Here is a 16581-nt window from a genome sequence, read left to right as displayed (position 1 = left end):
GTATTAATGATAAGCAATATAAGTACTAATACTACTCTTTAATTCATATCTGGGGATGTATATCTTTTTATTGGAATTGTTACTTGTTTTCAAGAGGTCATCATGCACACACAATGGGCTCTACGCCCACCAAGATTTTTCATTTGAAGTTGGGTTGCTTACATGGCAATGCCTATCATGACTGCTAAATCAAAGCCCAATTGATCATATTTTTGTTTTGTTTTGTTTTGTTTATAGTTCTAATGTTTTGATTCTTAACTTTGCTTTTTTTTGGTTTGTTGTAAATTTAAATTTAATAATAATAATAATAATTTTATTTTTTATTTTTTTTACTTGTTGTTTCCCTGATGTATCTGGATCCTGGGTTTTCAAAAATTGGGCAAATCAATATCTGGATTGATATTGTGGTGACTGAACATTGAATGTAGCTTAAGTATTAGGTTTTAGAAAATAAGAGGCAAGTACATTTACAATGATTCAAACCACATAAATGGTTCGCATCCGAGTTCAAGTGTTGTTCCTATCTGTCTTTTGTTGCTTTTCCATATGGTTTTCTGTTGTTTGCTATTAAGATATTGTTCCTAGGAGGGGACTGAACATTGAATGTAGCTTAAGTATTAGGTTTTAGAAGACAAGGGGCAAGAATACTTGTACAGTTACAATGATTCAAACCACATAAATGGCTTGCATGCAAGTGCAAGTGATGTTCCTATATGTCTTTTGTTGCTGTTCCATATGGTTTTCTGTTGGTTGCTTTTAAGATATTGTTCCTAGGAAGTTTATTGTTTAACACCCTGGCATTATTATTTTTTCAATATGGATTTTGCCACCTGCATCTTCTTACACATAGACCTCTTGTTAGTTGTCACTGAGATAAGAACTTTTGAATGGACATCTAATTACATTTATCCTTTGTAAACTTGGCCTCTTGTTGTTGAGTGATGAAATATTCTCTTGAATTTATACAATGGTGGCTTAACTAGATAAGATAAGATGATTTTATTAATGTCCAACAAATGACCATAAATAGGTCAATGGGACATAATGATACAACTAGTATGAGCACAATGTGGGAGTGCAAACACAACTCCTAGAAAAATGCCAAAGATAAATCTAGGATAAAAGGAAGTAAAGAAGGATACAATAATAATAAAAAAACCTCATAGACACGTATATAACCGGAACATGTAGAAGGCTAAGTGAATAAGTCTAGGGTTGGAGGTAGATGATGTCATGAGTTCTCGAGTTTGATAGCTGACGACGAGGTGGGCGACAATGGTGTTGGCTTGTTATTGGAGGAAGATCCAATGAGGAGTCTGGCTGCATGATCCCAGGGTGATGTAGGAGCGAGGGATACTGCTAACTTTCGAGACCAAGGGAAAGAAGCTTTGGATAAGTATCTGGCTGCTCTGCTGGGGTTGGGGAGGAACTCGTTGAGTGGGGGAGCACCTCTTCGGGAACCGTTTGGTACTAAACCCTCTAACGCTCTTGTTGTGAGTGAATTGATGCGATGTTCGACATCTTTGGAATAGTCTCGAGGGTACTGGATGGCCTCCCAAAGTGTTAGGGGTGGGGGCTAAGGGGAGACTCGAGGTCTCTCTGCTCTACTATCTAAAATACTTTGGAATTTAGCTTGTCGTTTGTTGGTTCGATAAGCCAGATCAACCTGAAAGGATGATGTGACCATCTAAATCATCACTGAGTGAAGTGGGGTATCTAGGATCTGAGAAATGTGTCTAAATATCTCCCTGGTGAAGAGTGCTAGGCATCTTTGATCAAGGTACTGAAATAAGGTAGAGAGGGATCCTCTGGACTCTCTATATAGGCAATGATATTGTCCTCTAATCTCATAGTATATAGGGCACTGAAAAATGAGGTGCATCTCAGTACTGGAAGACGCTATCGGATCGTGGTACATGGTGATCTGTCTCCTCTCAAAGTTGATGGGACCCAACTTGAAACTGCCCCAGTGGGATCCCGAGTGAGTGCATCCAATGCCTGTGAGTATAAGGGGGGGTGGACAATGATGCCATCCTACAACTCCAAAAAATGCTTTCAGTAGAAGGACATCTTTGAGCCAAGGCCCACTGAGGGGGATATCCAAGTGACTTGACTTGAATGTATAATCTGTAGATATCCTCTCTAATGTCATGATTTAGTGTTTGTCGAGTCAGTAAGAGATGTGTTGGTTGGTCAAGGGAGAAACTAAATGGAGGAAGGCACTTTGGGGAGATGGTGATTCACTGAAGGAGTCAAAATGCCTCTACAAACCATCCACGAGCACAACCTGAGGGGGTATCCAAAGCGGTGGCATTTGAAGAACAAAGTGCAAGTTAGGGGTATCTCTCTCTCCTACTAGCAGAATCTCTGTAAGCCCTGACTTGATGGAGGAAAGTGACCAAGCGAAAAAGAACCTTAAGGCGAAATGGGTGGACCCCGAACTCTGCGTGAATAATGGGATGCAGAATTGTGTGTTTGCAACTGATGATACACCGAAGAAGTATGGTCTAGATTCTCTCCATCGTGGCCCAATTTGACTTTATTAAATTGGGTCCCCTGATCTCAGAGCCTTAGAGGACTGTGAATTTGATAATGGCCTCAATGAGGTATAGCTTGGATGAAATATCTTGGAGTTGTGCTTGGAAGCACTGCTGCTAGATGAGGACTAGGGAGTCGTAACCTTTAAAGAGTCGATGTTGGAGTGTCTGCTGCATACCAAATCTAGGCCTAGTGAACAATACCCCCAAGTAGGTGTAAGATGTGGTGATCTCAATCTCTGTCCTGCAATAGTAGAAGTGTAGGTTTGCAATAGAATTCTTCAAGGCATTGATGATTATAATCTTGGTTTTGCCCAAGTTGATCTTCAACTGTTGAAGGTCACAAAAATTGGCTACCACGTCAATTTCTCTTTGTAACCCCTCAAGAGTAGAGGCCAACATGACCAAGTCACCAACGAAGAGGAGTATGGAGATCAAAACATGGTGCAGTAGGCAACCGTCACCCTCCTATACTTTATAACAATTTGTGAAATTCTTTTACTATTTATCTTATCTTGATCTTCTTCTTATTATGAGTGTGTCTGTTTACTTCATCAAACTGCTACCAAAACAAGGAGACAAGAACACAAGAAGTTGGCATTCTACTAGGGCAAAAACCTCTCCCTCTTGGAGAGGAAAACCTGCATATAATTCTTCTTATAGAGATTCTAATTTACGAACACCAAGACCATTATATTTTACCCTCTATGCCACCCCAAGACTAAGACACCAATCCTCTTCCTTTGTTACTACTGAGATGATCATCATAGCTGCGTCACGGGCTGCTCCTTTATCGAAATCTTCAATGAGGTTTCCACATATTTGACTGATGTCTATCCTTAACTTCACTGAGATCACCACTGTCTCATGGTTGCACCCTTAACTGAGATTATAGTCTTATGACTGTGTCTTCATTGAGATCATATTACTGCACTCTTGAGACAGAGTATCTTCCCATCATGTTTATGCCAACACTGTTTATGCCACTGTGGTTTACTTCAAGGAAATCTTCTCCTTCACCGAGACTGTGCCATCAAGGAGGAGGCTCTGTCATCATTTTCGAGATCCTGTGAGATATCTCAGACAAGTTCGAGATACTGTCTTCACTGAGCTATCCGAGATTTTCTGTCTTACTGTGCCATCTGAAGTCCTGAACTATACCTCCGAAAACTTCAGAGATATCCAAGATTTTTCCTGTGTTTTTGTGGATAGCTCAGCTGGGTAGATATAGGAGTTATGACTCTATTTGAGCCGACTTATCCAGGTGAACCGACATGTCATCTTTCAATTATTTAATTTATTTTTATACAGGCCGAGATGATGTTTTTTTCAACGTTTTGCTTGTAGACTTCTTCTTTGAAGGATGGTGCTTGTCTTGGAGGTTGACCCATTTTTATTACATAGATGCTCAAGTAGAGCTCTTCATTATAATTTTTGACTTTCCTAGACCTATGGAATGAGCAAGAAACTCATTCGTACTATTTATAAAAATAATAATTCTTTTTCTTGACAAGTACAAAGATCAAATTTGCATTGACAATTACCGAACCTAGTTACACTTTTCTTCAATAGATTTCACTACTGTAGATCTCCGCTGTTCAAAGTGCTTGTACGTTGAGGGTTCCTAGTGTGTTTGTGTGTGTGATTGGCCTTAGACCAGATCTAGGGCCTAAGAAAAATTCAACATGGAAGTAAGGACTGTGCGTTGTATTCAAGTGCAGTATGAGACTTGATTAATGTGCATTGTATGCAATTGCATGGACACTGCAAAACATTGAAGTGTGGATTGTGAAAATCAAAGCTGGCTTAAGCCTCTTCACAAAGTGGAGAGCACAACGGATTATAAGATCAGAGAGTTTGAATCTCATATAATTAAGGAGCATATTTGGATGTGACGCCTACAAAAAAATGTTGAAGAATTTATCTTTCTCATTGAGTTGCTGCCACCAAGTTTTGTTGAATATTGGTAGCTTAGAAGGTATTTCCAAGTGGAAAAGCCCCGGAGGCTTTGTGGTTTTGAGTTTGGGGTTTTGGACCCAAAGGAGAGGGGTCTTGAAACCCAAGAAAATGAATTTAATAAATTTGATTTAATTATGAGTGAAGTATGCACAGGTCGGCCAACAAGGCCAACGGACACACCACTCGGGGTTTCACACCGTTTGCACAAGTATATATAGAAGCCAAAGGAAAGGCTAAATCACGTGTGAAGGACATCACTTGTGTGGAGAGCACAAGGAGTCGTTGCAATCAACTTGAAGGAGGATTACGAAGGATCAATTTTGTGGAATAGGCCAAGGAAGGAAAAGTTTTTGGAAGGGTTGGGAGTAAGGTTTGAAGTGTTTGGCTTCAGGCCGTAGGGCCAAAGTCTGGTCGATGTCCAGATTTGTGTTTGAAGGAGGCCACAACCTCTGTTGGAGAAAGGCCACAATCCTAAAAGGGAAGGTTTGCCCTAGCCGAAATACTTAAAATGGTCCTAGTTTGTAGGGTAATGTGCCCTAGTTGTAGTTGAGTAGGGGCCCGAAAGGCTAGGTGAAAAATCAAGTGGTAGCCCAATTGATAAGGAGGCATGCAAAGCTTAAAGGGACCCTAGCCAAGGATAAAAGGGACAAAAACAAGGTCTATTCAGGGCTTTAACAGGTTGGCTGAAGAAGGTTGAGTTTGCAGCAACAAGTCCAAGAGTGTAGGAAGCAAGTTAACCATGATTGAGGCTTGTTTAGGTTTGCCAAAGTGGAAAAAACTGTTCAGTCAAGGGACAATGGGCTAGGTTGCAAAGGACAACAACAACAGGGATGACAATTGCTAAAGAGATTTGCCCAGGTATGTACAACAAGTAAATTAAGTGTTGTAAGTTTTGTTTTTGGGCAAATGAGAGCATAATGGACTAGGCCTCAACCCTAGGTGTACATAACAAAGGATAGACTTGATATTGGCAATTGTACAAGGATTGTAAAGGGCCATGATCCTTTTGCGTGAGCCCTTAGGTTTTTCTTTTTAAAGGACTCATAAGAAACATGTTTGGGCCATACTTCTTGTGTATTGTACTTTGATCTGATTGCTCTTATATTTCGGTTGTGCAAGTCATTTTGAAGTTAGGCACTGCTAGTGTGTTTATGCTTCTAGTTAAGATAGACCAGACCTAACGTGCATGGATTTCTAACATGGTATCAGAGCTACTTTCAAGGGTAACTAGATTAGAGTGTACACAAGTGGTAGCTTTGAGAGGGAGCCGTGGGATTGTTGTAGGAAGCAGTGGTGTTGCCAAGTGAGTTGGCTAGACCTGGAGCAAAAAATTTAGATACGAAGCCATGGATATGTTGGATAGCTTGAGGTTTAGCAGAGAACATGTTGGAGATGCGATCTTGACTAGTTTGGTGACGAGACAGGGTGGGAGTTTTGGTGGATTGGTGGAGAACATTGTGCACAATAGTATGTTGTGGGGTAAGTCGCTGACCTCATTAATGGACTTTTGTTGACTTGTCAAACTAAGTTAAGACAACTCAGGTGCCTTGGTAGGGAGTGCTTTGGCATGGATGAGGTCGCTTTGTGTGGATGGCAAGTTGATCGTGAGATAATATCCTCATTGGGTTGCAGAGTTGCACATTCAACAGTGGAGCCATGTGCACATGAGGTGTTTGACCCACGAGGATGAGGACACTTGCAGGGTTGAGTTGCGGTGGTCTAAAGGGGACTAGCCCTTGTGTTCAACCATAGCTCGAGATTGACCTTTAAAGGACACAAGTTCAGTTGCAACATGTGCATAAGTTTTGGTAAAGTTACTTTTCGGTTAAGTTTTGGTAAAGTTACTTTTCGGTAGGGAAAGCAGAGTGAACCAAGGGAAGGTTGTGTAGGCTCAAAGGGATTTTGGCTTCAAAGGGATACTGTGAGAGAGAGTTAGCCGTCCAGTGGAAGTCTAACCTTCAGGTTCAAGCGAGGAAGTGGATTCTTCGAGGCCATTTAAGGAAAGTCACGATCATGCAATAAATGTCATGGCACATGTAAGAAAGTCATGGCCATGCAAGGAAAAGTCATGGAGCTAGATGAACAAGGAAAGTCATGGCCATGCAAGGAAAAGTCATGGAGCTAGAGGAACAAGGAAAGTCATGGTTCAGATGGACATGCAAGGAAAAGTCATGGAGCTGGAGGAACAAGGAAAGTCATGGTTCAGATGACCATGTAGGATACTCTAAAGCGGGAGGCTTCTAGGAGCATGGTGTCTTCGAAGATCCACATCTTCTAGAAGGATGTGGTTGCAACAGATTCAGAGGCAGGGCCACTTCCAGGTAGTGGTGGAAATACCCTCCTCACTAAAAGGGAGTGTTGAAATTTTGTAGCTCGATAGGTATTTCTGAGTGGAAAAGCCCTAGAGGCTTTGTGGTTTGTGTTTGGGGGTTTGGAACGAAAGGAGTGGTCTTGAAACCCAATAAAATGAATTTAATAAATTTAATTTAATTATGAGTCAAGTAGGCTTAGGTCGACCAACAAGGCTAAGGGATACACCACTTGGAGTTTCACACCCCTTGTACAAGTTTATATAGAAGCCAAGGGAAAGGCTAAATCACAAGTGTGAAGGACATCGCTTGTGTGTAGATCTCAAAGAGGAGCCACAATCAACTTGAGGGAGGGTGAGGAAGGATAAATTTTGTGGAAGAACCCTAGGAAGAAAAAGGCTGTGGAAAGGTTAGGAGCAAGGGGGGAAGTGTTGGCTGCAGGTCGCAGAGCCAAAGTCTACTCGAAGTCTGGGTTTGTGTTTGGAGGAGGCCATAACCTCTGCTAGAGAAAGGTTGTGGCACTGAAAGGGTTGGTTTGCTGTAGTTGCAGCAGTTAAAAGGGCCACAGTCTGTGGGGTATGTGTTCTAGTTGTAGCTGAGTAGGGGTCGAAACGTTGAGTGAAAAGTGAAATGGCAGCCCAATTGATAAGGAGACAAGCCAAGCTTAAAGGGACCCTAGCCATGGATAAAAGGGGAAAAAATGAGGTTTGTTTAGGGCTGTAACAAGCTGAGTTTGTGGTATCAGGTCCAGTAGTGTGGGTAGCAAGATAACCAAAATTGAGGCCATTTTAGAGTTGCCAAAGTGCACAAAATTCTTCAGTCAAGTGACAACGGGCTAGGTTGCAAAGGACAACAACAACCAAGGAGGACAATAGGCTAAAGAGATTTTCTTAGGTATGTACAACAAGTAAACTAAGTGCTAGTGTGTTTATGCTTCTAGTTAAGACATAGATTAGACCTAAGGTGTGTGGATTTCTAACAAGTTTTAAGAAAACCATTGCATTAGTGAGCTATTGTTGTGAGCCCCTACCCCCTGGATCTAGCCCACTGAAATCTATGAGGAACAGCACCGTCATAAGTCATATTTGTGAGCCGATTTCCTAGAAACTTTTTGTGCATTGACAATCACGTTAAGCGTCCATCGTTTGGAACAATGTTGCACGAAGCAACCCCCTGGTTCCAAGGCCCGAAGCGCGTCCCGTACGGAAGCGCCTAGGAAGCTTGGCTGGAAGCGCGCTTTTGAAATTCGGAAGCGCCGCTTCTTGATTTTTTGCCGCTTCCTGGAAATTCGGAAGCGTGGTACGGAAGCACCGCTTCCAGGCCTCCGAAGCACGCTTCGTACGACGCTTCGGGCCTCGGAAGCGTGGCGCTTCGGAGGAGGAAGCGTACGCTTCCGGAAGAGGCCGCGCGCAAGGCAAATTTTTTTATTTATCTTTTTTTTTTTTTTTTTTAAATTTATGTTAACTTAGCATAAAGGGGGTGGGTTAGGGTGAGGTTAGAGTGAGGTTAAGGTGAGGAATGAAGAGAATAAAGCCCCCATTCATTCCTCATTTTCTCACTTTGAGTTTATGAGAGTTGGAGAAGAGAAGAGAGGAGAGGAGAAGAGAAGAGAGGAAAGGAGAGGAGAAGAGAGGAGAGCTTGGAGGAGTGAAGGAGGAGGAGCTTGGAGAAGGAGGAGGAGCTTGGAGGAGTGAAGGAGGAGGAGCTAGGAGAAGGAGGAGGAGCTTGGAGCAAGAGCCTGGAGGACTTCATCTGCAAGAGTTAAAGAGGTAAGTTCAAACCCCAAACTCCCTTATTTTTTTGACAATTTTTTTGTATTTTTCTCCTCCCGCTCCTACTCTTTCCCATTGTTTCTACTTGCTTTTTTACTTACAGGTTGTCCACCACCTATATCCATATTCCAAGATGGTGTTCTTTTGGCTTCTATGTATCATTCCACTCTTGGTTTTAATGATGGCAAAGGGGAATAGGAATAGAAGGGAAGAAACACAAGAGGACAGTGGTCCCAATATGAGTGACCCAATGTATGATGAGGAGGAAGGGTTTGAAGAGGAAGGGGATGAACTTGAAGGGGACACTGAAACACAAGATGGGAAAGCTACATCAACACCCTTGTGGAACTATGTGACCAAACTTGATGGGGGAAAGGGTGGTGGATCTTACAAATTTGTGTGCCCTCATGGTTGTCATGGAGGAAAACCATATTGTGGTTCATATACTCGTTTGAGGAGGCACCTTTGTGGGGTGCTGGACAATGATGAAAAAAAGGGTCCTGTGGGGGTACAAATTTGCCCAAACATTTCAACTGAAGAAAGAAGAAAATACATCCAAATAGAGATGGCTGCACAACAAAAAAACAAGAAACAAGAAACTCATTCTAAATCAAGTGCAACCTCTAAATTTGGTAGCTGCTCATCTCCTCATGGTACTTCTGCAAGCTCTGGAGGTAGAAGAACAATATGGGATTTCCTTAATGTTGCTAGGAGGGATGATGTGGATGGAAAGATAGTCCGTTTTCTTTGTGCTTGCGGTGTACCATTCAATGTGCTTCGCTCTCCCTATTGGCATGAAATGGTAAAGGCCAACAATGAAGCACCAAAAGGATACAAGGCCCCCAACTATGAGATTGCTAGAATAGTGTTATTAGAAAGAGAAAAAGCTAAGGTTCAAAGAGCTTTGACACGTTTTACAAATGAGTGGGTAGATTCTGGGGTATCCATTGTATCAGATGGGTGGAAAAATATTAGCAACCAACATTTGATAAATATTCTTGGTGTTTCTTCTAGTGGTGCAGTATTTATTACATGTCATGACTCCTCCTCTATCAGTGCATCTGCACAAAACATTGCAGATCTCCTATTGTAATCAATCAAAGATGTTGGTCCGAATAATGTGGTTCAAGTGATCACAGATAATGCAGCAAATTGTAAGGCAGTAGAAAAAATTATTGAGCGTACTCATCCACACATCTTTTGGTCTGGGTGCCTGGTTCACACATTGAACCTTTTGATGCATGATATTGTGAAGCACAAAGAATGTGGGTGGATTACTGAGCTTTACAGGAGAGGGAAGCAACTCATTAAATTCATCACAGGCATACAAGGGTAAACTACTTCTATGGCACTTACTCCAAGTTGTAGTTGCTTAAAATTGCAAAGACAAGATTTGATAGTTATTACCTCACCTTTAGGCGGCTAGTGAAGGTGAGACAAGCTTTAACTAATCTGGTGTGTGCTGAAACATGGGATGAAATTAAGACTGACATAGATGGTGCTAATGCAGTCAAGGACACTGTTCTTGACAGTGACTTTTGGGCACAGGTTAAATATGTTTTGCAATTCACCAAACCAATTTATTACATGATCAAGTTTGCAGATTCAAATCGACCAGTAATTGGGGAGGTGTATGAGCAAATGGATAGCATGTTGGGCCAGATAAAAGACATTGTTGAGCCTAGAGATACCACCTTGTACAATTATATTCGTGTAGAGGTGGAAAACCGATGGGAAATGCTAAATGTTCCATTGCATGCATTAGCATATGTTTTGACAATTAAATACTATCATCCATCATGGCTTTCAACACCAGCACCTGGGGGGGAAGCAGGAGAAAACCACACCAAGATCAAGAGGTTCACAGAAAATATATGGCTGCATTGAGTAAATTAATCCCTGATGAGGAGGAGGCTGCATTGGTACGGAGACAGGTGAGCAACTATACGCTTAACACTGGTCGATTTGGGAGCATGCATGCAATTAAAGATCGAGAGACTTTTTCTTCCCTTGAGTGGTGGAACATGCATGTAGGGTGTACTCCACTTCTACAGGCTTTGGCATTGCGGGTGCTATCACAGGTGGTAAACACTTCTTCTGCAGAGAGGTGTTGGAGCTCTTATTCTTTCATCCACAGTGTTAAAAGGAACAGGTTGAGTTTAGACTGGGCAGAGAGCTTGGTTTATGTTTATTACAACTCGTGATTGTTGTCCCATTACTGTGAAGATGCAAAGTCTAATAAAGACTTGTTGATTTGGGACAAGAATCCATAGGAGCCCAATTTGGAGGATGGAGTGTTGCGATTAGAGCAATTAGAGGATGCTCTTATCCAGGTATGTCCATTGTCGTATGAATTTTCCAATTTTTCCTTATAAAGCATTTCTCTAATTCATGTTTTTAATTTTTTTGTTAACTAGTGTTTTTTTTTTTGCATGAATTTTTTGAGCGATTCCAGGATGATGATGATCGTGTTGATATGCCACCCCCACCCCCATCTGGTCCCTTGGTTCCTAGGTTCCATGGTTCAACACCAACAGCAGGGGGTTCCTCTTCATCAGTTTCAGTGCCACAACTTCCACAGGCACCATCTTCTTCATTGCCACAACGTGGAGGCCCGTCGCCACGTTCTCTTCATGGTGGAAGGAGGAGAGATTAGTAGATATATTCACAATCTACTACTTTTTGTTATAGATTACTCATTAGACTTGTAGGCTTGTGAATTTGAATTTTGAACTTTTTTTGTCTTGGCGGTGACCAAGTGACATATTTTGTAAACATTATTATTTGAATTTTGGACATGACAAATGTTGACAGTTGCTCACTTGCTAGATAAATCATAATATGCTCTATGTTTTATGTTTTATAATATGCTTAAATGTTTTATGTTTTATAATATGCTTAAAAATTTGATGTATGTTTGTAATAGCTAGAATATAGATGATTGTTGTACATACTAGTAACTACAATGGAATCATGGATGCCATATCTATCTTGATTTATGCAAAAATATGCATGTTTTCATGTCTTCTACAATTAATTTGGTATTTGGGATGTTTGTTTTGAGTATAAATGCAAATATATATATATATATATATATATATATATATATATATATATATCAAACGCTTCCGCGGACGCTTCGCTTCCTAGATTTTTGGAAAATGACGCTTCCACATCCCCGCTTCCAAAAAATGTCCCCGCTTCGTGCAACATTGGTTTGGAAGGTTATCTGTTGAATAGTTCATTTTGAAGGTTATCTATTGAATGGTTTTAAGGTGTCATCGTTTTGGAGTAATTCATGGCGTAATCTGATAACATAAGCATGGTCTCTTTATAAATATGAACTAATTAGGTTGCGTATTCAACTGCTTTAATAATTGGTTTTATGCACTATTTTGATATTTTACATGATCTTTTTATGTGCCATAAATAGAAATATCTTGATTAAGAAGGGATTTTAAAATTTTATTGGCTTCAATTTCTTATTTTTGTCAGTTAAAATTTATATTGCCTCTGAAAATTAAAATATCAACATAGATCTGTCATTTGTCCATGTTTTTCAAAGATCATCGAAGGCATTCTCAATCTTCCTCTAGGGAAATCAAATATATTGACCGCCTTCTTAGAACAAGTCATACCAGTGCAAAATTAATTGGAAGTCTGACAACCTGTGAACTGAAATACTGAAAAGGAGCATATATATGTAAATCATCAGAACTCGGGTATCCAAAGAGGTCATAGGTGCAGGATCTTTCGTTCGTGAGTCGAGAGGAGCTAGGGGCTTAAGCTCACATTGGAGGTGGCTCTCAAGGTGAGCTAGTTGAGTGTCCAGGATTTTTAGACATGCATGTTGAAATATTTAAGCACACTTTATATCATTCAGAGTAGTGTAGATATTGTACACTCCTCTTGTTTTTCCTTTAATACTCTGCGAAGAAGAGTTTTTAGTTGCCAATATATATTTATTGAGTTAATATATTGCTTTTGTCTTCTATTGGTGTGAAAAACATCATCGAAGGCATTCTCAATATTCCTCTAGGGAAATCAAATATATTGACCACCTTCTTAGAACAAGTCATACCAGTGCAAAATTAATTGGAAGTCTGACAACCTGTGAACTGAAATACTGAAAAGGAGCATATATATGTAAATCATCAGAACTCGGGTATCCAAAGAGGTCATAGGTGCAGGATCTTTCGTTTGTGAGTCGAGAGGAGCTAGGGGCTTAAGCTCACATTGGAGGTGGCTCTCAAGGTGAGCTAGTTGAGTGTCCAGGCTTTTTAGACATGCATGTTGAAATATTTAAGCACACTTTATATCATTCAGAGCAGTGTAGATATTGTACATTCCTCTTGTTTTTCCTTTAATACTCTGCCAAGAAGAGTTTTTAGTTGCCAATATATATTTATTGAGTTAATATATTGCTTTTGTCTTCTATTGGTGTGTCCAGGTTCGGGAACCTAGTGAGAAACATCCTTTATAATGTCAATCAGAGAAAACCAGGCGCTCATCAACAGGCTGAGTCTCTAGGCACCTAATCTCTGCTCAGATTTCAAGAGGGACTGGATCGAAGTAAATTTCTATTGCTTAATGCACTTGGGCTTGGGCTCAATTTCTATTTTGAGGAACACGACCACCCTGACCACCTTTGCGGCTGCGCATGTGTTGTTGAGGTTGGGTGCTCATGATGAACAAACACCAAGGGAATAAATCAATTGCAAAATAACCAATGAAGAAAAAGCAGGTATTAGGGTAAAGATGGGACTTTCGCAAGCGAAAAATGTGAGCATGAGAGAGTAGAAGTAGGGCTACCAATGGAAGCAGAGAGAAGAGAAAAGATAATCAACGAAGGATTCAAGATGCGTAATTCATGCCTCCCCTGTTTCCCAATGAGAAAAACAGGTACAAACCAACCACTCAAGTAAAAATCAACAATTACTCTATTAGGAATGAGGGGAATTGAGATAGAGAGCACAAATATACCACTAGAAATGTCGAGCGGCTTGGCGCAGGGGATGAGCTGAGGTGAGCTGCCTGTATTGCCGCTACCTAGACGCAGGGAACAAGCACCCTCTCGGTAGATCCACGAGTAAACTAAGGCTCCTCCACGTGCTTGAGGTTCTGTTTGCAAATGCTTCATGAGAATTTTGCTTTTAGAAGCCCGCTCCCACAATTTTTTCTCGTGCTGACCACCGTAACCACAATGCCCCAACTGCATTTTGGCTAAGCCAAAACCAGGTAGGAATTGGGAAAAAGCTTTGTCATTGCAAGATAAAGACCTCTTTACTAGAATTCTGTGGTGAAAATCCCTACTCGTTACCCCACCTACTCTGGAGTGGGCACTGAGTCACTTCCGCAAAACCTCCATTTCCGTTTTGTAATGGCAAAGGCCAAGTCAAGAATGGAAATAACTCTCCTCATCTTAACCAAATACAAACACATGCACATGCATGTGGGGGGCAGGCCACACCATCCCCTCTTAAATGCCCCTTGAGGTGATGTGGTGGCGGGCTCGCCCCCCAACAACTTGCTCATCTATGTCTCCCACCCCTATCAGGGATTATTGGCTTTAGTTTTATTTATGGGTGAAAATGTATTTTATGGAGTTATACAATGAATGGTATAAACATTTGATTGGTAATTTGGGAATGAGTTTAGCACGATGAAAGTAAGATGAGGTGATGCATGAAAGTTGGCATATGGTTTCACAATATGATGGGTATATTTGAAATTTAGTTTGAAGGAATTTATGTTGTGATAATTTATTTTGTGATGGTAATAATGGTTGAATTGAATCATCCTTCATGTATGATGATAATTTATCACTAGAGTGGTGCAACAAAAGCATGTGACTATCAAGATCAACATTAAAAGTTTGTAATTGGTTCCATAGCTACTTGGATTGAAAAAGACATGGATAGAATAGTGAAGAGCTTGGTGAAAGTAAAAATAGGAATAATGAGAAAGAGATAACTAAGGTAAAAGAAAGGTTGAGTATTTTGATGGAATTGGTAAAAGAGAGCTTGAATCGTGGTTGGTGTTGAAAAGTGTAACTAGGTTCGGTCTTCATAATGACATGTGTAATTGTGATTTTATGTAATTGATGTAAAGAAGAAAATAAAATTATTTTTGTAATACTTGAATCATGGGTGTCATGATCAAGGAATTTTATTTTTAGTTGAAGCTCCCATTGTGAGCTATTAAGTTTGGTCATCAATTCATAAAATCTAGTAAAGTCAATGTCAAGGATTGAAGACCCATTTGGGCATGTAAGTCATTGTAATTTTTTTTGTGTTAACACTCCAAGACCTTGTCACAAGCTCCCCTTGAAGTCAGGCTAAGGATAAAGCTAGAAAGGCATGTCGACCTTGTCACCAAGAGAAGTCGGCTTATTTTGGATGCTCAAACCGCTATAAATAGGGCAGATCGGCCTCACTTGAAGATAGAATTCAGTCAAGGCAATTTGAACCAAGAAAAAGGTGTGGAGATCATAAGAGAGAAGCCTCATCACCAAGCAAAGGAAAGAGGAAGACAACTGATCCATTTTTCTGATCTGTTTTGGGTTGATCCACTCCACAGGTGCGAAGAATTTATGCTGTCCAAATTGTAGAAAGGAGCCGAGGTATTATAGTCACACTTGAAGGTGAAATCAAGGAGAAGATTAAGGTGTATCTCAAGCCGAGTTGACAAAGAAGAAACCTCCAACTAGAGTGAAGAGAATCAAGGTTCTAAAGTTGGTCAATCACACGTGATAGGGTTTCTGAAGTAGGGCAGACAACTGCAAGATTGATATAATGCATCGAAATATGAAGGATAACCGAGCTAGTGGGTGAAGGAAGAAGTTTGACAATCGTTGTCTCAAGGAAGAAGAAGTTGAATCCAAAAGTTGGTGAGGTTGTTGTGTCAAGGGTCTTGGTCTTGGTATTCGTTAATTGAGTCTCTATAAGAAGAAGAATTTGTTTGGGTTTTCCTCTCAGCTTGGAGAGGTTTTGGCCCTGGCTGATTGCCTACATGTTGTGTCTCTTATCTCTTTATTGTTTATGCTTTGGTAGCTATTTGATGAAGAAGAACACTATAATAATCTAAACAAAGAAAATAACCTAATCTAAAGAAGTCGAAGGCATTCGCAATTGATAGAGAAATCTCATAATTCTAATGCCCTAGATTTCTCAACATGGTATCAAAGCTAAGGTGACAAATCAAGGAAAGGGCATCTCATCAAGGGACACACAAGCACTCAAGGATCAAATCTCGAAGGACATCAAAGCAAAGTCAAGATCTACAAAGAAGTGTCAAAACCCTAGATCGAAGAAGAAGTCTACACCAGAAGAAGTCTTTGGATCCTCAAAAGACCACAAAGACCCTACTCAAGTTGAAGAGACCTACAAATCAAAGTATCTTGAAGACTATTCATCCAAGAGAAGCAAGATCAAGGACATTGTCATCATCTTCAAAAGTTCTAAGGCAATCTCCCTTTCGTTGAAGCAAGGTCCTTACCATTGAAGAAGATCATCCAAGAAGCATCAAGACATCATCAAGAAGTCATCATTGATCATCATCAACAAGGACATCACCATCAAAGGATCTAAAGTGATCTCCCTCTTTGTGGAGCTAAGGATCACTCTTGAAGAGAACTATCTTCATCAAGGAGAAGTTCTCTATTATCTATATCATCATCAAATTCAAGGAGGCAACAAGTGGAAGAAGCATCTTCACAAGTAAGTATATTTATGTCTACATCTGAATCTGTCAAAATGTCTTTTGCAAGGAAAGCAACAAATTGGTTGGGGCTTCAAACTTTCTTGCATGGAAGAAGAGGACAGATCTGAATCTCATTGAAAATGAGGTCATGGAACATGTCAAAGGCTCAATCACCAAACCATCGAAAGAAGATGCTCAAGCACTTGCAAAGTTTATGAAAGGGGAAGTAAGGGCTCAAAGGATTCTCATAGAATCCATCAAGGATCCCCTCATCCCATATGTATCTAAACTCGAAACTTCAAA

General features: G+C 40.5%; 1 protein-coding gene across 3 annotated transcripts in view; it reads left to right on the top strand.

Moving 5' to 3' along the window:
* Positions 1 to 16581, top strand: part of SAE2 (SUMO-activating enzyme 2) — a 151557-nt gene that overhangs the window by 113260 nt on the left and 21716 nt on the right. The gene's annotated exons all lie outside the window — the stretch shown is intronic.

The sequence above is a fragment of the Pinus tabuliformis genome, chromosome X (assembly GCF_031772625.1).
Source record: "Pinus tabuliformis cultivar Carrire ecotype Pingquan chromosome X, CPIR1, whole genome shotgun sequence".
In the NCBI taxonomy this organism is placed as follows: Eukaryota; Viridiplantae; Streptophyta; class Pinopsida; order Pinales; family Pinaceae; genus Pinus; species Pinus tabuliformis.
Note: the sequence above shows the minus strand (reverse complement) of the source record. Positions and strands in the feature narration are given on the sequence as shown.